The sequence below is a fragment of the Hylobates moloch genome, unplaced genomic scaffold (assembly GCF_009828535.3).
Source record: "Hylobates moloch isolate HMO894 unplaced genomic scaffold, HMol_V3 SCAFFOLD_9, whole genome shotgun sequence".
In the NCBI taxonomy this organism is placed as follows: Eukaryota; Metazoa; Chordata; class Mammalia; order Primates; family Hylobatidae; genus Hylobates; species Hylobates moloch.
This window is the reverse complement of record NW_026652284.1, coordinates 108,299,361-108,320,836: the sequence shown is the minus strand read 5'-3', so window position 1 is coordinate 108,320,836 and position 21,476 is coordinate 108,299,361. Positions and strand designations below refer to the sequence as shown.

The 21,476-nt window shown below is 47.3% G+C and overlaps 1 long non-coding RNA gene across 5 annotated transcripts in view; it reads right to left on the bottom strand.

Moving 5' to 3' along the window:
* Positions 1 to 21,476, bottom strand: part of LOC116813589 (uncharacterized) — a 391,404-nt gene that overhangs the window by 197,685 nt on the left and 172,243 nt on the right. The window lies entirely within an intron of this gene.

The window sequence follows — 21,476 nt, the reverse complement described above, 5'->3', positions numbered from 1 at the left end:
GGCCCCCACAGAAAACCCCATTCATACATTTACAGTACGATGCCCTTTTCCCTTTTCAGCGCCCCCCCCCATCCTCATTGGCAGCCAAATCATGAATGAGATGAAGCTTGGTCAGCATAAACTCAGAATAAAGAACCCTGAAAAGTTCTGAAGGGGAATTTGCTCTCAACTCTGGAATAGCTGGTGAAACATCCTTGCCCCACAGGCAAGAACAGAGGGCAGGTGGCTTGTATTCCCCACTTTGATTTCCTCATCTCTCCGCAAGGAACAACTTGGCCATAATTGTCTTCTCCGAGGCCCTCTGGTTGTCATATTCCTTCCTTAGATGTGTTGGTATCACGGACAGATCTGCAATGGTTCTGCAAGCCTCAGAGTCCTCGCCTCCTCTCATTCAGTGATGGCTTAATGCATCCTGCACTCAGAGTCCAGTTCCCAGCAGCACAGAGTGAATTCCCCCTTACTCTGAAAAGTCCCCTTGACTAGCTAGGCACGCAGAAAGATGCTGTCCTCAGCGCCTCTGGGCTCCCCAGTGAGCAGCCTCCCACACGCCTCAGGCATTGTGACTGGGAAAGCACTTTTAGCCTTATTGTCAAGATGCATTTGCTTCGTTACCCAAAAAGGGCAGAGGCACAGCCTCCTGGTTGACGGTGGGCTCTTCTCAGGCTTCCTGGGTTGGCGTCCCAGTTCTACTACTTAAAGAGGCTTTTTAGGACCCTGAACAAGTACTCAAACTTGAGCTCTCTGAGCCTCAGTTTCTCATCTTAGAGGCTTGTTCCTGATGTTAAGTGAGAATCTTTGCAGAGTTTAGCACTTGTCTCTGGATATTACAAGCCCACAGAAATGTCAGCTTTTATTAGCACCACTTAGGCAAATGCTAGAGACTTAACTTCTTCCTCTCCTCCCAGGGGGAAATGAAAAGGCCTCCCCTCTTTCTATCTCACCACAGTGACTTAGTGTAGGGGCTCAGCACATGGGGCCAAGGGAACAAATGAAGGCAATGAGATTGGGCCAAAGCCTGGGGCTTTAGTCAAAGGTTCTCAGCTCCAGGCCTGGCTGTAACCCTCCCTTTCCAGCGTACTCATCTGTGAAAAAGAGTGGATTCAAACACTACCCGTCTGCCAGGTGCGCTGACAGGATTAAATGAGACAGTGAGCAAAAGAGGCACTCTGTAAACTACCAGGGAAATCCAGCTAATTATAACAACAGCGCCTTTACTAGCAAATTCTGTGGAGGACATTTCACTAAGGACTGTCCTCCTGGAACCTCACTGAACACACACAGAGTCCCCAAGAAATCAGGAGACAGACATAACCTTTCTTCCCATTTTACAGATGTGGAAACTAAAGTTCAGAGGAGCTAAGGGGTCTCCCTGACACCAAGAGACAAATCCACAAATACAGGGCTGAAGTGTTGGTTTGCAAGCTGGTGTCCTGTCCCCTCCTCCTTGTAAGGGGCTGCGGAAAGGGGGTTGCAATAACCCAGCACGTTGGCTCCTGCAGAAAAAAGAACCTCTTTCCAAGGCAGCCAAACTGATTAATGTTTTTAATTAATGTTTTTAGCCACACACACAAAGCAATGTTCCATAGAAATTAAAGAAATTAAAATTTCTAAGCTTCTCCCAGGAGCTGCCAAGAATCCTGGGCAGGCCAGGGTGTTTAGAGCTCGGTGCAAAGCAGAAGGTCATAGCCCCACCTCAAAACACTGAACCTGCTCAGCAGGGGGTCACTTCCCACCCACAGAGTGACAGGCCGCAAGGAGAGAACTTGCTCAGAAATATGCCAATGCCAATAATTGGTGGGAGAAGCAGGGAGTGAAGAGGAAGGTCTGATGGGAGGTGCTAGGGCCTGGGACTGAAGGGTCAGGTGGCTGCCCCCAGACCCTCTGGCTATCCTCCCACCTGACACAATTCTCAAGGATGGGATATCCACCTGCTGTGTGGTTGGCTGAGGTACCTGCACCTGATGTGGCCGAGCAAGCCATGGGCTTTCTAAGGACACTGACAACACTTCCCTGATGTCGCCTGGGACCGCAGAAGGTCATGCTGGGCCCAATGCTGTGCTTTGATGTCTGAGGAGCCTGAGTGTCAAGGACAGGCTGACTCAGGACCTCCGAGGCTCCCAGGAGGTTTGGGGCAGAGGTGTGCTCTGTGTTAACATCTATCTGTTCTCCTCTCTGCCAGCAGAATATCAAGCATGCCACAGTTTCAGATCATCCATTCCTCTCCACAGGCCGAGAGGCAGGGCCGTATTGTCTTCCTTCTCCAATCAGAAGGTGAATTGCACAAGGGCTAGGTAACCTGAACAAGGAGAGGCAGTCCTATATGTAAGGCAGGTCTCTGTTGGAAAGATGGAGAGACCCAGGGTATAACACACAACATTGACTAATCACCATCTCTGCTACCAGCAAGGTGGCTCATCCTGCACGGCTGCTGGCCTTGGATGCCACCAGAACGTGGCCCAGGCAGTGGGGCCAACTGGGTGGGCAGATGGCAGCCAGGACCAGCCACCAAGGGCTAGGGTAGGAGCCTTTGGCCACTTGGCAGGAGACAGGGAACAAGCTTCAAAATGAGCAACAGCACTTGGGTTCATGACGTGGAAATCATCAAAACACCGTCGCCCACTGCAAATAGATCACGGAGGTAGACTATGATACCTGCAGGAGCTGTAGATGGCAGAGAGTGGAGCAGTTTCCCCTGGGAAGCTCCTGAGTGCAAGCTTCAGGTTTGGGATATGTTCTTTCCCTCTGGAGAAGGCCCCAGAAAAAGACACAGAAGCAGATACTGCTTCTCACAGGGAGTCAGCAGAGCCTGGCCCCCACGCTTGCTAGATTCTATCAAATCCAGCAAGCCGAGCATGGGGTGCGGGGCAGGGTGGGAAGTGCATAGTCTGCCCAGCTCTGAGCCGGTCCCCACCAGTTAGGAGCTGTGTCAACATGGGAAGTCAGCCTAGCTTCTCTGGTCTTCATCTGCAAATCGAGGATTAAAAAAAAAAAAAAGCAGCTACTCAGCCGGGCACAGTGGCTCACGCCTATAATCCCAGCTCTTTGGGAGGCTTAGGCAGGAGGATCGTTTGAGGCCAGAAGATCAAAACCAGCCTGGAAGGCTGGGCGTGGTGGCTCATGCCTGTAATCCCAACACTTTGGGAGGCCGAGAGAGGAGGATCATGAGGTCAGGAGTTCAAAACCAGCCTGGCCAAAAAGGTGAAACCCTGTCTCTGCTAAAACTACAAAAATTAGCCAGGGGCAGTAGCAGGCACCTGTAATCCCAGCTACTCGGGAGGCTGAGGCAGGAGAATCACTTGAAGCTGGGCAGCAGAGGTTACAGTGAGCCGAGATCGTGCCACTACACTCCAGCCTGGGTGACAGAGTGAGAATCTGTCGAAAGAAAGAAAGAAAGAGAGAGAGAGAGAAAGGAAAAAGGAAAAAAAAAAAAAAAGAAAAGAAGAAAGGAAGGAGGAAGAAGGGAAGGAAAAAAAAAAGAAAAAAAAAAAAAAAAGGAAGGAAGGAAGGAAAGAAAGAAAGAAAGAAAGAAAGAAAGAAAGAAAGAAAGAAAGAAAGAAAGAAAGAAAGAAAGAAAAGCAAGCAAGCAGCCTGGCCAACATGGCGAGACCCCGTCTCTATTAAAAATACAAAAATTAGCTGGGCATGGTGGCACATGCCTGTAATCCCAACTGCTTGGGTGGCTGAGGCAGGAGAATTGCTTGAACCTGGGAGGCAGAGAGTGCAGTGAGCTGAGATTGTACCACAGCACTCCAGCCTGGGCGACGGAGCAAAACTCTGTCTCAAAACAACAACAACAACATAAAACAGCTATTCCTGGACTGGGGTGGGGTGGACGGGAGGATTGTACTGCAGTGTCTGCAGAGTGCTTAACACAACCTCTGGCTCAGAATGGGTGCTTGACAAACACTTTGTTATTCTCAGGGTCTGATTATTGTCCTTATTCCCGTTGCCTGGTAGGCAAATTAGGTTTCAGGACATAGTCTGGATTTGAATCCTAGCTCTCCCACTTGCTGAGAATGTGACCATTGACAAACCACTTTACTTCCCGATGCCTCCATTTTCTTATCTACAGAAATGTGGATGTGACCACCAGCCATAGGGGACCGTTGAGGATTACAGAATTAAAGCAAGTGGTGCAGTATGAGCTTTCAAAAATAACAGTCTCAACCCAAACTGAGGAGCATTTCTACAAAACAACTTACCCGGACTCTTCAAAAATGTCAAAGTCGGCCGGGTGCGGTGACTCTCGCCTGTAATCCCAGCACATTGAAAGGCCAAAGTGGGTGGATCACTTGAGGTCAGGAGTTCGAGACCAACCTGGCCAACATGGTGAAACCCCGTCTCTACTAAAAATATAAAACTTAGCCAGGTTTTGTGGCACATGCCTATAATACCAGTTACTCGGGAGGCTGAGGCAGGAGAATCACTTGAACCTGGGAGGTGGAGGTTGCAGTGACCTGGGATCATGCCACTGTACTCCAGCCTGGACCACAGACTGAGACTCTATATCAAAAAAAAAAAAAAAAAAAAAGTCAAAGTCAAGTATGACTGGGGAACATGAGACACAGCCACTAAATGCAATAATGACCCATAATTGGGCAAAAAAATAGTCAAAAAGGACATTATTGGGACTACTGATCAAATTTTGTGTGGCCTGAGGATTAGATAATACAATTGCAGCAATGCTAAATTTCCTGAGTTTGATAATTACACAGTCGTTATGTAAAAGAATGTCGTTATCCTTGGGAAGCACACACTGAATATTTAGGGATGAAAGGGCATGTCTACAACTTACTCAAATGGATCAAGAAAAAATAGCGTATTTGGTGGTGGGGTGGAGTGTGAGTTAACAACTGATGATCTGGGTGTGCAGTAGTTCTTCATATCTTCATAATTTTTTTCTGCAAGTTTGACATTATATTAAAATAAATAAGGACCACAAGCTACAGAACAAGAGGGCGAGAATCACCCTGAAGAGCCTGGAGTATTAACTGTCCATGCAAGCAAGAAATCAAAGCCTTTCTCAAAAAAACCTATGTCACCTTAATTACAAATGTCAGGATTTATTACGTAGAAAACTACAAAGGGTAAGGCTGAAATTTCATTTGAACCACCACCTCCGTCCAAGAAGAAGAAAGAAAAATGGATGGCTACTACTGTTCCTACAGCCCACGGCCAGGCTGACGGGGCCATCAGGAAACAATTAGGCCACATCCAAGCCATCCAGCAGCCTGGCGCATAGGTGAGCTGGGATTTGACCCCAGGCTGCCTCAACAGGAGGCCAGAGGGAGGCAGGTACTCCAAGTCAAGCAGCAGCCAGCCCCAAGATCAGCCCTTCCTCTGAAGCCGAGGCCCCACGCACTGTAACGCTGAGCCCTTAATACAGCTGCAAACTGCAGGGGAGCCCAGACCTGTGTCTCCCTGCCCTGTGTACTCCCACCACACTGCCCCCAGCACTGTGCACAGCAGGTGCTCAACACTCGTCTGTAGATGTACTCATGGACACGCATCTTCTTTTCAATAACACACAGACTCTTTCAGGAAGAAGGAGCAAGAAACGTGCAACAACTGTGTCCCAGGGAGGAGAAACGGGTCTGGGACATGAGGGTTGGCAGTCTTCATTGGAAAACTTTGTATATCTTTTGGATTTTGTGTCTTGTAAATGCTTTACTTGTTCAAAAAGTTTTGTTTTGTTTTTCTTATTTCTTTTAATTGATTCCTTTATTTTATTATTTATTTATTTATTTATTTTTGTAGGGGCAGAGTCTCACTGTGTTGCCCAGGCTGGTCTGGAACTCTTGAGCTCAAGCCATCCTCCCTCCCCTGCCTCCCAAAGTGCTGAGATCACAGGCGTGAGCCACTGCACCCAGCCATTTTGTTTTAATACAAAAGGAAAAAAAGAAATTGACAAAGTTACCTGTGAGGCTGCCATGAGTGCGAAGTCGTGAGTAATCCCATGCTACTTAATGCTGAGTCTCCGGCACACAGCTGTTGCTCACTACACTACACATCCTCTTGTTTTCAAAGGGTGAAGAGACTAGAATGATTAAAGACCCAGAGTCAGCAGCATCACTGATTTTACTGGAGAGTGTTTAGATTTGATCACCAAAAGTCCAGTCCTTATGTTTCTGAAACTCTAGAGCTGCTGTTAAAACAAGGTAGGAAAGCCAGCCTGAAGTAATCCTAACATCGTTATCCAACTCCAGTAGGTGCCAGGAACTGTGAAGATGTTTTCATCCCTACAACAACCCAAGAAGGTGGGTAGGTGCTCATATTATCCCCATCTTACATTTCAAGAAACCAGGTCACAGAATGGTCACAAAAGGCACCCAAGACCTCTGCAGAGGGAGAAGCCTGGTAGGTGAAGGAAGGAAGTCTAGCGCCAGAGACTGGGCTTCTAAAGTCTATACATCCTCATTGAAGGGAATGTGAGGACCACCACTATCCCAGGAAAAAAGGATTTTGACTCAGAGAACCCTGGGTTCCAAGGCAAGCTCCCTCCAAAAGCCGCAGGTGTGGTCAGACAGCCTTTGGTGGCACCACCTCCTGTGACGACTGAAGAAGATAATATGTGAGGAAATGCTTTGGAAACTGTAAGTGCCATGCAAATCTCACTGTAGAAACAGAGGATGCAGTGGGGGCGTGGGGAGGAAGGAGGCATCTGGAAGTTCAACCTTACCAGGAGGTTTTCCCTGAGCCATTAGAAGTATTTCCACTCCTGGTCTTCTACCTCAAACTTTCCTTTTTGTACTACACTTACATTCAACTTTCCCTCAAAAACATCCTCCCACTTCAGAGGTGTTAAGTTATTAAGTCAGCCCTAAATGTAAATAGTTTTCATTTCTCTAACCCCAAAAACCTCCCTTCCCGCCAGCATGCTTTGGTCTTGTCACCCAGAACATCAAAGCCATTGTTTTCCGTAAAAGCGTTCTGATCACTTGGGTGACTTGTGCAGATAAACACCACCCACCACATGCCAGGCTGTGCAGCACCTTCCTGGTGCCCTGTCAGGAGGTGAACAGGCCAGGAAAAAATGCCAAACTCTACTGGCAAATGCTTTGCGCATGGTCACATGCCCTGCACCTCTCTCCAAGCTCTTTGGGTAGCCTTGACCAGTCCCTTCCCCACCAGGGCCCTCTTGCAGAGGAAGGAGGTTGGACCAAGCAATCTCTAGTTCTCCTTGAGATCTAAAATTCACTGATTCCATCTCATCCTCCCTGCTCAGAACTTCCTGAAATATAATAGTTCATTTACACACAGACACACACATACACACACACAGAAGCTAAGTAACTGTGTATAAGCTGGGCTCTAAGCCTGGGTGCGGTGGCTCATGTCTGTAATCCCAGCACTTTGAGAGGGCAAGGCAGTGGATCTCTTGAGGTCTGAAGTTCAAGACCAGCCTGGCTGACATGGTGAAACCCCATCTCTACTAAAAATACAAAAATTAGCTGGGTGTTGTGGTGGATGCCTGTAATCCCACCTACTCAAGAGGTTCAGACAAGGAATCACTTGAACCCAGGGGGTGAAAATTGCAGTGAACCGAGATTGCACCACTGCACTATATCCTGGGCGACAGAGCGAGACTCTATCTCAAACAAACAACAACAAAAAAGAAGCTGTAGTTTTTGGTGACTCACAGAGAAGAAAATATATTTTTCCACTTAGCTCAAAAGAATAATTCCTCCATTCTTCAATTACTCAAATGATGTAATGATGTAAAGTCACCAAGCCAATGGGGCACCTGGGGAAGTTCCAGGCTCCTGGGAGTTCAAACGTCAATGAAGGTAAGTGAAGCAGGGAATTTCCCATGGTGGACAGGTGCACCCAGAGGTGGGCTGCAACAGACAGTCCCCTCCCTGAGAAAACATCCCATATCCATTCAACTCTCCAGCTCAATAAGCCACCTTCTAGGGAACCCAGGAAACACTGAGCTCAACGCTGGCCCAGAGCCCATCGTCCAGGAAGTCACGCCCCCAGTATGAAGGTTGCCTCTTCCAGGAAGTCAATGTTGAGCCACTGCTCAGCCCAAACCCCCTAGACTATAACCTCCATAAGGGTAACAATCGTGCCTGGCATGTCGTAGGAACATAATATATCATAAATATTTGCTAAATGAATTACTCACAGTGCTTCCGTAAAGCTTAGGTAATTCCATTCCCTAAAATACTGGGTGCTTTTATGTGCTAGGTACTGGGGATAAAATGGTAAGCAAAGCAGATATTTGGCCAGGCACAATGGTTCACACCTATAATCCCAGTGCTTCAGGAGGTTGAGGAAGGAGGATCACTTGATGTCAGGAGTTCAAGACCAGCCTGGGTAGCACAGTGAGACCCCATCTCTACAAAAATATTTTAAAAATTAGCCGGATGCTGTGGTATGGACCTGTAGGTCTAACTACTTGGGAGGCTGAGGTGGAAGGATCACTTCAGCCCAGGAGGTCAAGGCTATAGTGGGCTATGATCATGCCAATGCACTCCAACCTGGGTGACAGAGCAAGACCCTTTCACTAAAAATAAACCACCACCACAACAAAAAAACAAAGCAGATGTTTCTCCATCCAGGCTTCTTCTAAAGCAGTTACTAAAGTGCTGACAGATGACCATCAGCTCTCAGCCCTCTCTGGGAACTGCCTTGGCTGAATACAATCACCTTGTTCAAGATTAGGCATCCTTTGGGTGGTGGGGTGGGGGGGCACATGATATGACTGATCAACCCTCACCTCAATTCAGGACAATTCTGAAGGATCAGTCTAGCTCCCAGGCTCCTCTGGCATTGGCCTTTGTTGGGATATTGTTACAGCTCCACTTCTCCCTCTGCCCAACTATGGTTTCTTCTCCTTCAGTTTCACAGCTGTTGATCCCAAAGGAATCCCATAATAAACATCCTACTTGCTAATCTACATCTTAGCATCTGTTTCCTAGAGAACACAGCCTGCATCGCGAAGGTTTATATGACAGATGCTCAGGCCCTGTGCCACCAAGATGAAGGTTCCAGGACCAGAAGGGCAAGCATATCATAGCAAATGGGAGCTACTTTGTGGGAACACCTTGCTGACAAGAATGCAAAGCCTGGGCTCAAGGCTGGGATCAACGAGCAAGGGTAGTGAGCAGTGTGCAAACACTCGTGATCGTTTGAATGTGTGGATGAATCCCAGCTCATTGAGTTAGAGACCCATTTTCTTCAACTTTGTTCACCTAGCACCTAATATAAAAAAGGAGTTTGGTAAAACTTCTGTTGGGTGACTAGATGATGACTAGATGGACAAATAGATAGATGAACTTACACATTCGGTTGAGTTTATTGTTAGACAATAAATGAAAGATGATTATTTAGTACAGGTTAAACTGTGTCATTTGTGTAAAGTATTAATCACAATGTCCAAATAACAATAATGCTAAAAATGGCAACTGCCAAGGCGGAAGGGTCACTTGAGGCCAGGAGTTTGAGATCAGCCTGGGCAACATAGTGAGACCTACAAACACACACACACACACACAGACACACACACACACAAACACACACACACACACGTAAATAAATTAGCAAGGCAGCTTAAGTCTAGGAGTTCAAGAATACACTGAGTTATGTTTGTGCCACTGCACTCCAGCCTAGGCAACAGAGCAAAACCTTGTCTCTAAAAATATTATAATAATAATGGCCCAGGTGCGGTGACTCATACCTTTAATCCCAGCACTTTGGGAGGCTAAGGAGGGCAGATCACCTGTTTTCACGAGTTCTAGACCAGCCTGGACAACATGGTGAAACCCCATCTCTACTAAAACCACAAAAAATTAGCCAGGCGTGGTGGCACGTGCCTGTAATCCCAGCTACTCAAGAGGCTGAGGCAGGAGAATCACTGGAACCCAGGAAGCAGAAGTTGCAGTGAGCCGAGATTGTGCCACCTCTGCACTCCAGCCTGGGCAACAGAGTGAGACTCCATTTAAAATAAAATAAAATAATAATAATAATAAACAAAAACATGACAACTAAGGCTGGATGTGGTCACTCAGGAATGTGCATTGGGAGGCCAAAGCAGGAGGATCACTTGAAGCCAGGAATTTGAGACCAGCCTGGACAACATAGTGAGATACTCTCTCTACCAAAAAAAATTCTTTTTTTAAATTAGCCAGGTATGGTGGTACACACCTATAATCCCAGCTACTCAGGGAGGCTGAGGCAGAAGGATTGCTTGAGCCCAGGAATTTGAGGCTGCAGTAAACTATGATCGCACCACTGCACTCCAGCCTGGGTGACAGAGCAAGACCCTATCTCTTAAAAAAAGAGTAAGAGAAGTAAGCTACTCATGGAGAACTTCCTATAAGAGGTAACTTGTGATCAGCAGCTTGAAAGAAGTGACAGTGTGGAAGCAGGCATGCAAGAGAAGAGAAGAGCAACAAAACATTAGTACATAAGCCCTGACTCTGCTCTGCTCATCAGATGCTGGGGTAAATATAACACTGTCACTAGGATAGCCCAGCAATGCATGGGGAAGCATGCTGTCACCTAACACCCATCACCACGGATGTGGGTGAGAACATGCCTGCAACCAGCAGAGATGAACAGTTGACAGAAGACACCGAACTTACAACTGCGGTTTACAGACTTAATCCTATAGTGATAAGAAGCCTTCAAGCTTATGGAACTAAGGTGTTGGGTGACAGCTGGTAATGCAAGTGTCAGAACTGATACAAGATATCTTTTTTTGAGACAGAGTCTGGCTTCGTTGCCGAGACTGGAGTGCGGTGACATGATCTCGGCTCACCGCAACCTCCGCCTCCTGGGTCCAAGAAATTCTCCTGCCTCAGCCTCCCGAGTAGCTGGGGTTACAGGCATGTGCCACCACGCCAGGCTAACTTTTTTGTATTTTTAGTAGAGATGGGGTTTCACCTTGTTGGCCAGCCTGGTCTTGAATTCCTGACCTCAAGTGATCCGCCCACCTCAGCCTCCCAAAGTGCTAGGATTACAGGCGTGAACCACCATGCCCAGCCAAGATTTCTTAAATAATCCAACCTTTGAACTGTCCACAGTTTCTTCAGGTATCTCCTGCAGCAGATGGGGGCTTAGGAAGTACCTGGAGCCTCCATTCTGAGAAAACAGCTTCAGGGGCAGAACCCACACTTGAGAAGCCCAGACTCCAGCTTCAGTTTCACCCCCCAGGAAATGTACAGACCCTGGGGGCCATCCTCATTAAGATGCCCACCAGACCTACTGGACATCCTTATTTCTGAGGGTGGTCCCTGAAGAAACAGATAAGAGGATTAAGGACAAGGAGAATAAATTAGAGCCTGGGCTTTGTGCAAACAAGAGTAAGTGATGAGGACAATAAGAAAGGGATAGTAAAGTTTGGTTGGGAAAATCACAAAAGCAGTGGTGTCACATAGGCTATTTGCTAAGTGGTACGATGTATTCTAGAGAACACTGATGCCTTTAGCCTATTACTACATATCGTGGATCTGCAAGCACCTAAAACACTAAATACTGGGGCTGTCAGAGGTGGCAGGTGGGATGACAACTCAAAAAACCAAACTCCAGGGCAGGCTGGGATGCTGTGTGTCAGATTGAAGGTCACAAGTCACAAAGAGGCAGTAAAGCTCATAGCTGAAGCAGACAGGCCTTGCTGCTGAGCTACCTGTGCTGGAACTGAGTCTCCACCACTTCCTGCCTGTGTGACCTCTGTGTGGCAGAGCAATGAGCACCTCCCTGAGGCTCAGACCAGATCTATGATATGGGGATAAGGATACAGAGCCCCCAAAGTGTCTGTTGGAACTGAACATGACCTGTGTCAAGCCCCTGATGCCTGGTTAATGTTCAATAAGTAGGTGCTGGTGTTATTATAACCATAGGTCACAGTGCCACCCTTTCCAACTGTACTCCACAAATCCTTAGGGGGTCAAGAGAGTCTCCTGAGTGACTTCTAGGGGCCAGATGGAGATGGGAGGTTCAGCAGGAGGACTGAACCTATTTTTATCAAAGCAGCTCTCCTTTAACCAGTTACAGGTATAAAGCTTGCACATAAGATTTCAGTAGCCAGTGGAGTTTGAGGGCTTTAAGACAGCAGAACTTCAAATATTCATCCTCTTGTTTATTAGTAATAATAATAAACACTCAAGAAAGCAAGGAACTCATCTAAACTCACCTGGCAAGTCAGAGGCAGGGAAAGGGAAGCTGCAGCTGCTGGCCCTGAATCTCCCACACAGGCAATTAAAGCTGCTCTGGAGAAGGGTTAGAAGAGATGACCTCTGAGGTTTCTTTTAACTCTGAGATTCTGCAATTGCAAGTTGAAATTCTAACTCCCATCCTTTTATTTCCCCTGAGTTGAATGTGGGCATTTCTGCAAACCCAAAGATGGAAGCTCCACTCTTCCTTAGAGACAACAAGGCTCTTTAAAATCCATCCTGGCTTCTCCCTGCTAGCCTCAGCCTTCCTACAGAGGAAGGTTCCAGCTGGAGAGCTAGGGAGGGCTCCAGGCACTCAATGTCAGACAGGCAGAGACAAACAGGGCTAGAGAAGCCTCCAGCTCCACAGGATGTGGTGAGTGAAGCAGCAAGAGAAAACCAGAAAAAACCATCTAGAAACACAACAGCCCCACAAATAAAGAGACAACATGAACACACAGGGACTTTTCTTCTCTTCATGTTTCAAGCTAGGAAACCCAAAAATAGTTGAGGGAGCTGTATCTCAAAGCTTTCTGAAAAAAAACCCTGCCTAGCTCATAAGACAAATCTAGGGGGACAACTGTTAAGTTTGAAGTCATAAAGACCATAAGGCCAGTTCAGTGATTTCATGCAGAACCCCACGACGTGAAGAGCAGGGTGTTGCAATCTCAGCCTTCAAACTCAGGGGCCGGTGTGCTAAGCCGAATTTCATACAAAGGCTCAATGTTGAAGCTCACTCATTTTAAGTCAAGGCTGCGTTGCAACTGGCTCAACTTGAAGGCGTCCACATGGAAAGAAACGAACTTGGCTGGAGGAGCAGCCAATGTCAGCATTCCCAAAGAGAATTGGTAAACACACAGATGGAAAAAAGAAAATTGGCCTCACTAAGGATAAAAAATATATATAAATCTAACAAGAGACCATTTTGCACCCATTGAATGATAATTTTTTTAAGCTAATAACACCCAGTGTTGATGAGGTTGTGGTGAAACTGGCATGTCCACACGTTGATGGACGCAGCATAAACAACCTTATTTGAAAGTAATTTGGCAATGTGGGTCAACAGTCATAAAACTGTGCCCTTTGACTCAATAATCCTGCTGAGAATCTGTCCAAAAGATTTTCCAAGAAGAAAAAAGTTATATGCACGAAGATGCTCATGGCACCCTTAAAAGTGTAACAGCAAACTACTAGGCACTTTAATTTTTAACAACAGAGAACTGATTTAGAATATGACTTGTCCACTTGATGAACCATTATACACTCTTTAAAAATGATCATTTGCAAGCTGCTTTAATAAAATGAAAAAATATTTAGGGTACATCAAATGTTTAGGATATATTATAATAAAAATGTTTTCGCTTTAGGATTAAAAAAAACTGACTACAAACTATTCCCTACACATGACTATATAAAATCATTAATTAATGTAAAGACAAAACACATCAGATATCTGAAAACAATCTGATTAGTCAAGGAAGAGTTACTGATTTTGTTTTCTCACCCGTATCTATTCTTTGGAAATACAATGCTGTGTGTGTAATAAATGACATCAATAATGATTATGGGCTGGGCGCAGTGGCTCGCACCTGTAATCCCAGCACTTTGGGAGGCCGAGGTATGTGGATCATTTGAGGTCATGAATTTGAGACTAGCCTGGCCAACATGGTAAAACCCCATCTCTACTAAAAAATACAAAAGTTAGCCCCGTGTAGTAGTGCACACCTGTAGTCCCAGCTACTCAGGTGGCTGAAGCAGGAGAATTGCTTGAACCCGAGAGAAAGAGGTTGCAGTGAATCAAGATCGTGCCACTGCCCTCCAGCCTGGGTGAGAGTGAGGCTCCATCTCAAAAGAAAAATTAATGATGATGATGATGATGATGATGATGACATTTTATTGGGAAAACTTCAATAATGTATAAAATTAAGATAAAATTCTGGGGAACTGGAAATAGAATGCAGGACATGAGAAAGGATCAAACTCAGAGGCATTTGAGCATCAAGTCAAAAAAATATGATCTCTAATCACAGAATGGAAACTGTAGGCACCAATGGGGTGATATATTAGCAACGTCAGCTCTCCAGGCCCCATGGCACATCCGGCAGTATCTGATCATCTCAGCTTTGTGAGATTCAGTCTTCTTCCTCCTCCTCCTCACACAGCCCAGTGTTCAAAGAGGAACAGAAAAACCCAATCTGTGTAATTTAAGTGCCCACCCTTTGAAAACATAAAGCCCTGCTGAGAGGCCAAGAAATAACTTAAATACTGAATTTCCTAAACTCTGTCTTCTTTTTTTTTTTTTCTGAGACGGAGTCTTGCTCTGTCCCCAGGCTGGAGTGCAGTGGTGCGATCTCGGATCACTGCAAGCTCCTCCTCCCGGGTTCATGCCATTCTCCTGCCTCAGCCTCCCGAGTAGCTGGGACTACGGGCATCCACCACTACGCCCGGCTAATTGTTTTGTATTTTTAGTAGAGATGGGGTTTCACCATGTTAGCCAGGATGGTCTTGATCTCCTGACCTCGTGATCCACCTACCTCGGCCTCCCAAAGTGCTGGGATTACAGGCGTGAGCCACCGCACCCGGCCTCCTTTTTTTTTTTTTTTTTTTTTTTGAAAAAGGCAACTTGGGTCAGCTTCTACACCGGCACTAGAAGTAATGAGGAACTTTAGTTTTCCATCGGGTGGGACCTAGTTGGGATTTCCAGTGTGGACCACAATCCCAACACACAGTTGTCCTCACTGAAAGTCCAAGCAGGGGTGGCCAAGGCGAAGGTAGCACTTTGGAATCGCAGGGGACCTAAGTCTAGTTCTGACTCCAACACTACCAGCTCTGTGCCTTTGGGCATGTTATTTTACCCCCACGACCTCAGTATTCACATCCATAAAATGGGGACGTTTCAGAACTTTCCTCCTAGCAGCATGGTGAGGACTTAGCGTAGCTCCTGGCAGTAGTTGCGGTTCACTGACTGGTGGCTCTCTCCATTATTCTTATTTCCTATGTACCCCTGTCATTGATTCGTCTCCCAGGTCTTCAGGTACCAGGTGTGCATACATGGCAAAGGAGGGCACACAGGTAAATGACTAAATGCAGCTGAACAGCCAGGCATGGTGGCCCACACCTGTAACCCTGGCACCTTGGGAGGTCAAGGCAGGAGGATCGCTTGGAGTTCAAGACCAGCCTGGGCAACATAGCAAAACTCCATCTCTACAAAAAATATATACATAAATAAAAACTTAGCTGGACATTGTGGCATGCACCTGTAATCCTAGCTACTTGGGAGGATTGCTTGAAGCCAGTAGTTCGAGGTTATAGTGAGCTATGATTACATTACTGCACTCCAACCTGTGTGACAGAATGAGACTCTGTCTCTAAAAATTTGTTTAAATTAAAAAAAATTTTTTTTAATATACAGGTCAAACTTGGCTGACATTAGGATCACCTGGGAGCTTCAAGAAGCACAGATGCCCCAGTCCTTCCCAGAACAATTATATCATCAACTTCTCTGGGAGTGGAACCCTGGCAAAGCTATTTTTATTTATTTATTTATTTATTTATTTTTTGAGACAGAGTCTTGCACTGTTGCCCAGGGTAGAGTGCAATAGCGGGATCTCGGCTCACTGCAACCTCCGCCTCCCGGGTTCAAGTGATCCTCCTGCCTCAGCCTCTCGAGTAGCTGGGATTACAGGTGCCTGCCACCACACTCAGCTAATATTTTGTATTTTTCGCAGAGCCGGGGTTTCACCATGTTGGTCAGGCTGGTCTTGAACTCCTGACCTTGTGATCCGACCACCTCGGTCTCCCAAGGCACAGCTATTTTTAAAGCTGATTCCACTGTGCCACTGGGTTGGGGCACATCTAATTTAAGCAGGAGCAACCCAGTGATAATTGACTTAGGCCACAGTTCAACAGCTCTAGTTGAAACCATCGAACGCCCTGTAAGTGACCAGCAAATAAATGGCAAGGGACTCCCCAACTCCCTGCCTGCTGCTCAGCCCAGTGACTTTCTGCAAAGCAAGAAAGCTGGCCGGCTGGAGTGGCCCACCCCATGGAAGCCACTGGGAAGCACCTGACCAATATGGGTGGTGCACTGACAGTCTTGGGGTGAGCACAAGCCCCTGGGGTAGAACTTCGCCCCAACATGCAGCTTGAAGGTCTTGCTGCTGCCGTCGCAATGCTGGAGTGCAGCAGTATTTCCTGAGGAATCTGCAGGCTCCTCAGGAGCAGGTGTCCAGGGAGGCTGAGGGCAGATGCCTTGCCTTTCCCAGCCCCAGTGAAGGGACCAGGACAGCAATTCTCAGACTGGCTTTTCCAAGGGCGATCTGAGTAGAGGAGGGGCTTGCTGGGCCATCTTCACCACAGTCACCTGCCTGACAGTCTCACTTGGCCAGACTGTCCAAAGACCAGCATTCTACTCTTCCTTTCTCCATTTCTAAAGAATCCTCAGTAAACAGCCTGGAGCCTCGATAATAACAGCCTGTTTCTGTCCCAGTGGTGACAGATATGCTAAGAATGTTCCATGCACACAACCTGCAGTAGCTCCTATAACCTCACAGTGGGCATTTGGGGTTGATGCTGTCCTTATCCCCATTTTATGGATGAGAAAAGTGAGACCCAGAGAGGTAGTCTACCTTGTCCAAGGCCATGGCCTGGCATGGGTTCCAGAGGCTGGGCTGTTCTATGCTACACTGCAGCACCCTGGCTTGAGGGCTGCCCTCTTCACTGATTCCTCCCTTTAATCAAAAAATATTATTGGGCCCCTGCTATGCCAGTGCAGGGCAGGGGGCTGGAGCTATTGCATGGGAAGAGACATAGGGGACCTTCTAAAGAGCTCTCACCTGAAACCTAACTCTCACAAACAATCCCTAACAGATCATGTACTCTTGGAAACCTCTCTAAGCAGTGTGGGCCTGGACCGTCTCCTGCAGAGGCCCAGCAGGGGACGGAGGCAGAGGAGCAGGGGATCAGGGTACAGGCTGCAGGGTCAGGCAGACCTGGAGGTGAATGCCAGCTGTGTAGGGACTGGCTGCATGATCTGGGCAAGCTCCTCCCTGGCCCTCGGCTGCCAAGGCCTGCTATGCAGAGCAAATGAGAAACTGTTTGCCCTCCATTAAAAAAATAGCTCCAACTAGTTAGAAGTCAGAAGTGCAGTTTAGAACAGGGGCTGGCAACCTTTTTCTTTAAGGGTTAGACAGAAACTATTCTAGGCTTTTTGCAGGCCACAGGGTCTCTGTCAGGACCAGACTCTGCTGTTATAGTAGTACCTAAGCAGCACTGATAGCACATAGAAGAATCGATATGGCTATGTGCCAATAAAACTTTATTTACAAAAACTGATAGCCTGTCAGTTTGCTGGCCCCTGATTTAGATGACATGAGATGGGACATGTAACAGCCATGACATCAGTTAGCTGAGTGATAACCTGCTCTGTTTTCGTTTTCTTTTGCCTCCTTCTAGAGCACTTGGGCTTTAAGGTAATAGTGATTCCCAGTTTTTTGAGGTTTCCTACTTTCTTTGGTGATCTTTAGTTTTTGTTTTTATTTTTTGGGGAGGAGTCTTACATAGCTTTATTTAACCCTACAGTGCCCCAATCAAGGTTGAGACCCCAGTTGTAAGTCTTCCCCCGGCCCCTGTTAGGCTGTGACAGAGGGTTGGAGATTGATGGCTAGTAAAAAACAAGTCGGCCAGGCGCGGTGGCTCACGCCTGTAATCCCAGCACTTTGGGAGGCTGAGGCAGGCGGATCACGAGGTCAGGAGATCGAGACCATCCTGGCTAACACGGTGAAACCCCATCTCTATTAAAAATACAAAAAAAAAAAAAAAATTAGCCAGGCATGGTGGCGGGCACCTGTAGTCCCAGCTACTCGGGAGGCTGAGGCAAGAGAATGGCGTGAACCTGGGAGGCAGAGCTTGCAGTGAGCCGAGATTGCGCCACTGCACTCCAGCTTGGGTGACAGAGCGAGATTCAGTACCCCCCCCCAAAAAAAAAAAAAAAAAAAAAAACAAGTCATGGCAGATTGAGAGAATGTGAATGCAGACAAAACGCTGTAGCTTATGCTGAAATGTGTGCCCCTAAGGGTCTGAGGAGACAGAAAAAGGAGAAGAGAAGGTTAGGCATAGCAGGAAAGGTGAGTAAGCCACACGCCTGGATGCACAATTCCTGCTCATATGGTAAGGCCTTTCCCTCCTATCCAAGAGCCAAAGGGGGGTTGGGCATACTGGCTCCAGGCAGAAAGGGCTGCTGGAGACCATGGGTGTCAGAGCCCTGTCTTCTTGTCTTCTTTTCTGGGAAGAAAAGTTCTACTTCATCCATGCAACAAGTTCCTATCACCCCTGGGCCCACTGCAGAGAAGATCACCCAGACTGGATGGACAGCGCTGCTCCTGCTCTGTCCTCTGCAGACAAGCTTTCTTCCTGGGCCAATAGTGGCCCCTATGTCAGACAGGCCAGGGTTCAATCCTAGCACTTGCACTGGTAAACTGTGTAGAACTTAGGCAAGTTTCTTATTTCTGAGTCTCACTTTCCCATCTTTATCTTGGTGGTGAAAATAGCTTTATTCATCCACTCAGCAATCATTTACTGGAGTGGATATGACTCTCTACTTCCTAGCACTGTACCCAGGAAGGGCTGAGAGAGGCCTGGAATACAGTGAGTGCTCAGGAAGAGGTAATGAAGAGGACAGCAGACTCCTTGGAAGTCCAGCACAATGCTGACTCATAGGAAACAAACAGGAATGTTTGAGTGGCTGCGCACCAATCTGAGGATGACTCGAGCCCCCAGGTGGTCAGTGTCCAACTCAGAGGGCTGTAGAACTTCAGAACATGATATGTAGTGGCCAGCAGGGGCTCCAAAAGGCATCCTGGAAAGGCCAGGGTCTGAAATGAATAGATTTTAGGTGGGTCAGAAAAGCTCTCGGCCAGGGAGAATCAAGATAAAGGAATGGAATCAAGACAAAGGAATGGAAACCAGCAGAGCCTGGGGGTTGCCACCTGGTTGATGCAAATTATGGGTTGGAGGCTTGGATTACCAGATTTCAGCAGATTTAATGACAAATCCTATGACATAATAAATACCTATTAATAATGAAGAATGAAAGAGGATTCCAAGCCATATCAGCAGAGGCAAATGTCAAAGTTCGCTTATAAACATGCAATTCCTTGCTCTAAATGGAGTCTAGGAAAGCCATCACCTCAAGACAGGATGAAATTCCCTTTTGTATTAGATTCTCAGGGCTGCCGTACAAATGGTCACAAAATAGGTGGCTTGAAACAACAGAAATGTTTTCTCTCACTGTTCTGGAGGCTGCAAGTCCAAAATCAAGGGGTCAGCAGGGCCGTGCTGTCTGTGAAGTCTCCGAGGGAAAACCCTTCCTTGCCTCTCCTGGCTTCTGGTGGCTGCCAGGAATCCATGGCCTCCCTTGGCTTGGTGCTGTATCCATCTAATCTCCGCCTCCATCATCACATGGCCTTCCTCCCAGAGTGTGTCTGTATCCACATGTGTCCTTTCTCTTACAAAAACATCCTTCATTGGATTAAGAGCTCACCATACCCCAAGATGACCTCACATAACTTTATTACATCCTCAAAGATCTTTCCAACTAAAGTCATATTCAAGGGGACAGGGGTTAGGACCTGAACATATCTATTTAGGGGACACAATTCACTCACATACTTACCCTTTTAGGGCCTCCCTGATACACCCCACTGGCCAAGTTTTGCCTAAGCCAGGCCTCAGTGTGTCTTCAGTTAACAGGAACATAATCTTGAGTCCCTGGTGGCAATTGTAAAATCAGAGAAGCTTCATGTGCTGACCTCATCTCCAAGAGCACTTAGGTTCTGCATCCACATCAGCGCTGTCTTGGTGTCTCCCTAATGGTGTTTTTGAAAGAGGTTTCAAACCACCCCCCATCCCACCCCACCCTACAGCTGAGCCAGCACTCTACACTCAAGAGGCATCCAGATGCATGGTGTCTTAACAACAGACAACCCCAGACCTGCAACAGTTAGTAAGCCAGGCAGTTAGTGAGGGACCATCGAGGACAGATCCTGTTCCCAAAAGCCAGGCAGGAGGGTCACTTTGGAAAAGGGACGTATACACCCCTGCCTGTTTTGCAGGTTCTCCCACTCAGTTCTGACACATCCAGAACTTCTCCCCAGTTGCCATTTGGAAACCCCTATGCAATCTGTGTACGGAGTCAGCCAGGCAGGCCTTCCACAAACATTTGTCAGGCTCCACTCTCCTACACAGGATTGTTGGCTGAGCACAAACGTGAACAAAGGTCAGCGCCGAATAGGAATGAGTGCTCCAAAGCCATAGGTTTCCGGAGCCTTCAAACCCAAAGCTCCCTCTCAAGGCAGCATCCAAGCACATACTACAGGCACTCAATAAATGTCAGTGGAGGCAAACTGACCAGAAAGACTTTTCCAGTCTGTAAAGGGAGGCTGTGTGTGCTCAGATACTCAGCAATGAATCTCCTGTGAGATGTCTGGCAAGTTACAGAACCATCGTGAGCTCTTCTCCTTATCTGGATGTAGAAAGCTGACATTAAAAGGAGTCTTAAAGCACTTGCCATACTTTTCCTTTCCATCTTTGTGGCAGGAGAGGTACTGCCCAGGCAAGCTGTCCTTTATTCAGGAGATGGCTCAAAGTAGGCTGGGAAAACACAGGGTGAGCCTTTCCTGACGAGGCCTTATTCTTGGCAGGGCCACAGAGCACCCTCTGGACTGAGCTTTGTGGTAGATGCCAGGCAGAGGCATTTATTGACCTCGTGGTACTGTCCAGAACATGCACAGATGAACATACCACTTGCTGAGGGTGGCCCCAGTGCTAGCCTTTGCGGTTTTTCTTCCTTTCAGCCAGTATCGTATTACAAGCCCACTTTGTGTCTCATACAGGAGGAGACTTGGGCAAACAAGAGCGCAGCCTTCATGGGACTAATCCCAGGCTCCTCTCCTCCTTCCTCCCTCTTCTCTAAGCCCCCCAGAAGTTAACCTCGCCTTCTCCCCAGTTCACTGCCCAGTTCATTCTTCATCTTCCAGGAGAGATCCCGGGTCAGGTTTTCCATTCAAAGAAAGGCCCTGTCCTCCTTCTGACCTGTCCCTTTGTCATCAGCCGGTGGGTATGCATCCATTCTCACCAAACAGCATCCAACCTGCAATCAGCCCTGGGGTGGGTGTCCCATGAGCCTCCAGAAACAAACACTCATTACCCAAGGCATTGTCAGGTGTGCCATCCTCGAATTAAAGTCTTCCAGGGCTAGCATCAGCAGCCTCCTGGGGATTTTCCTTTCTGGGGCAAAGGGGCCTGGGGCCCAGGACCCAT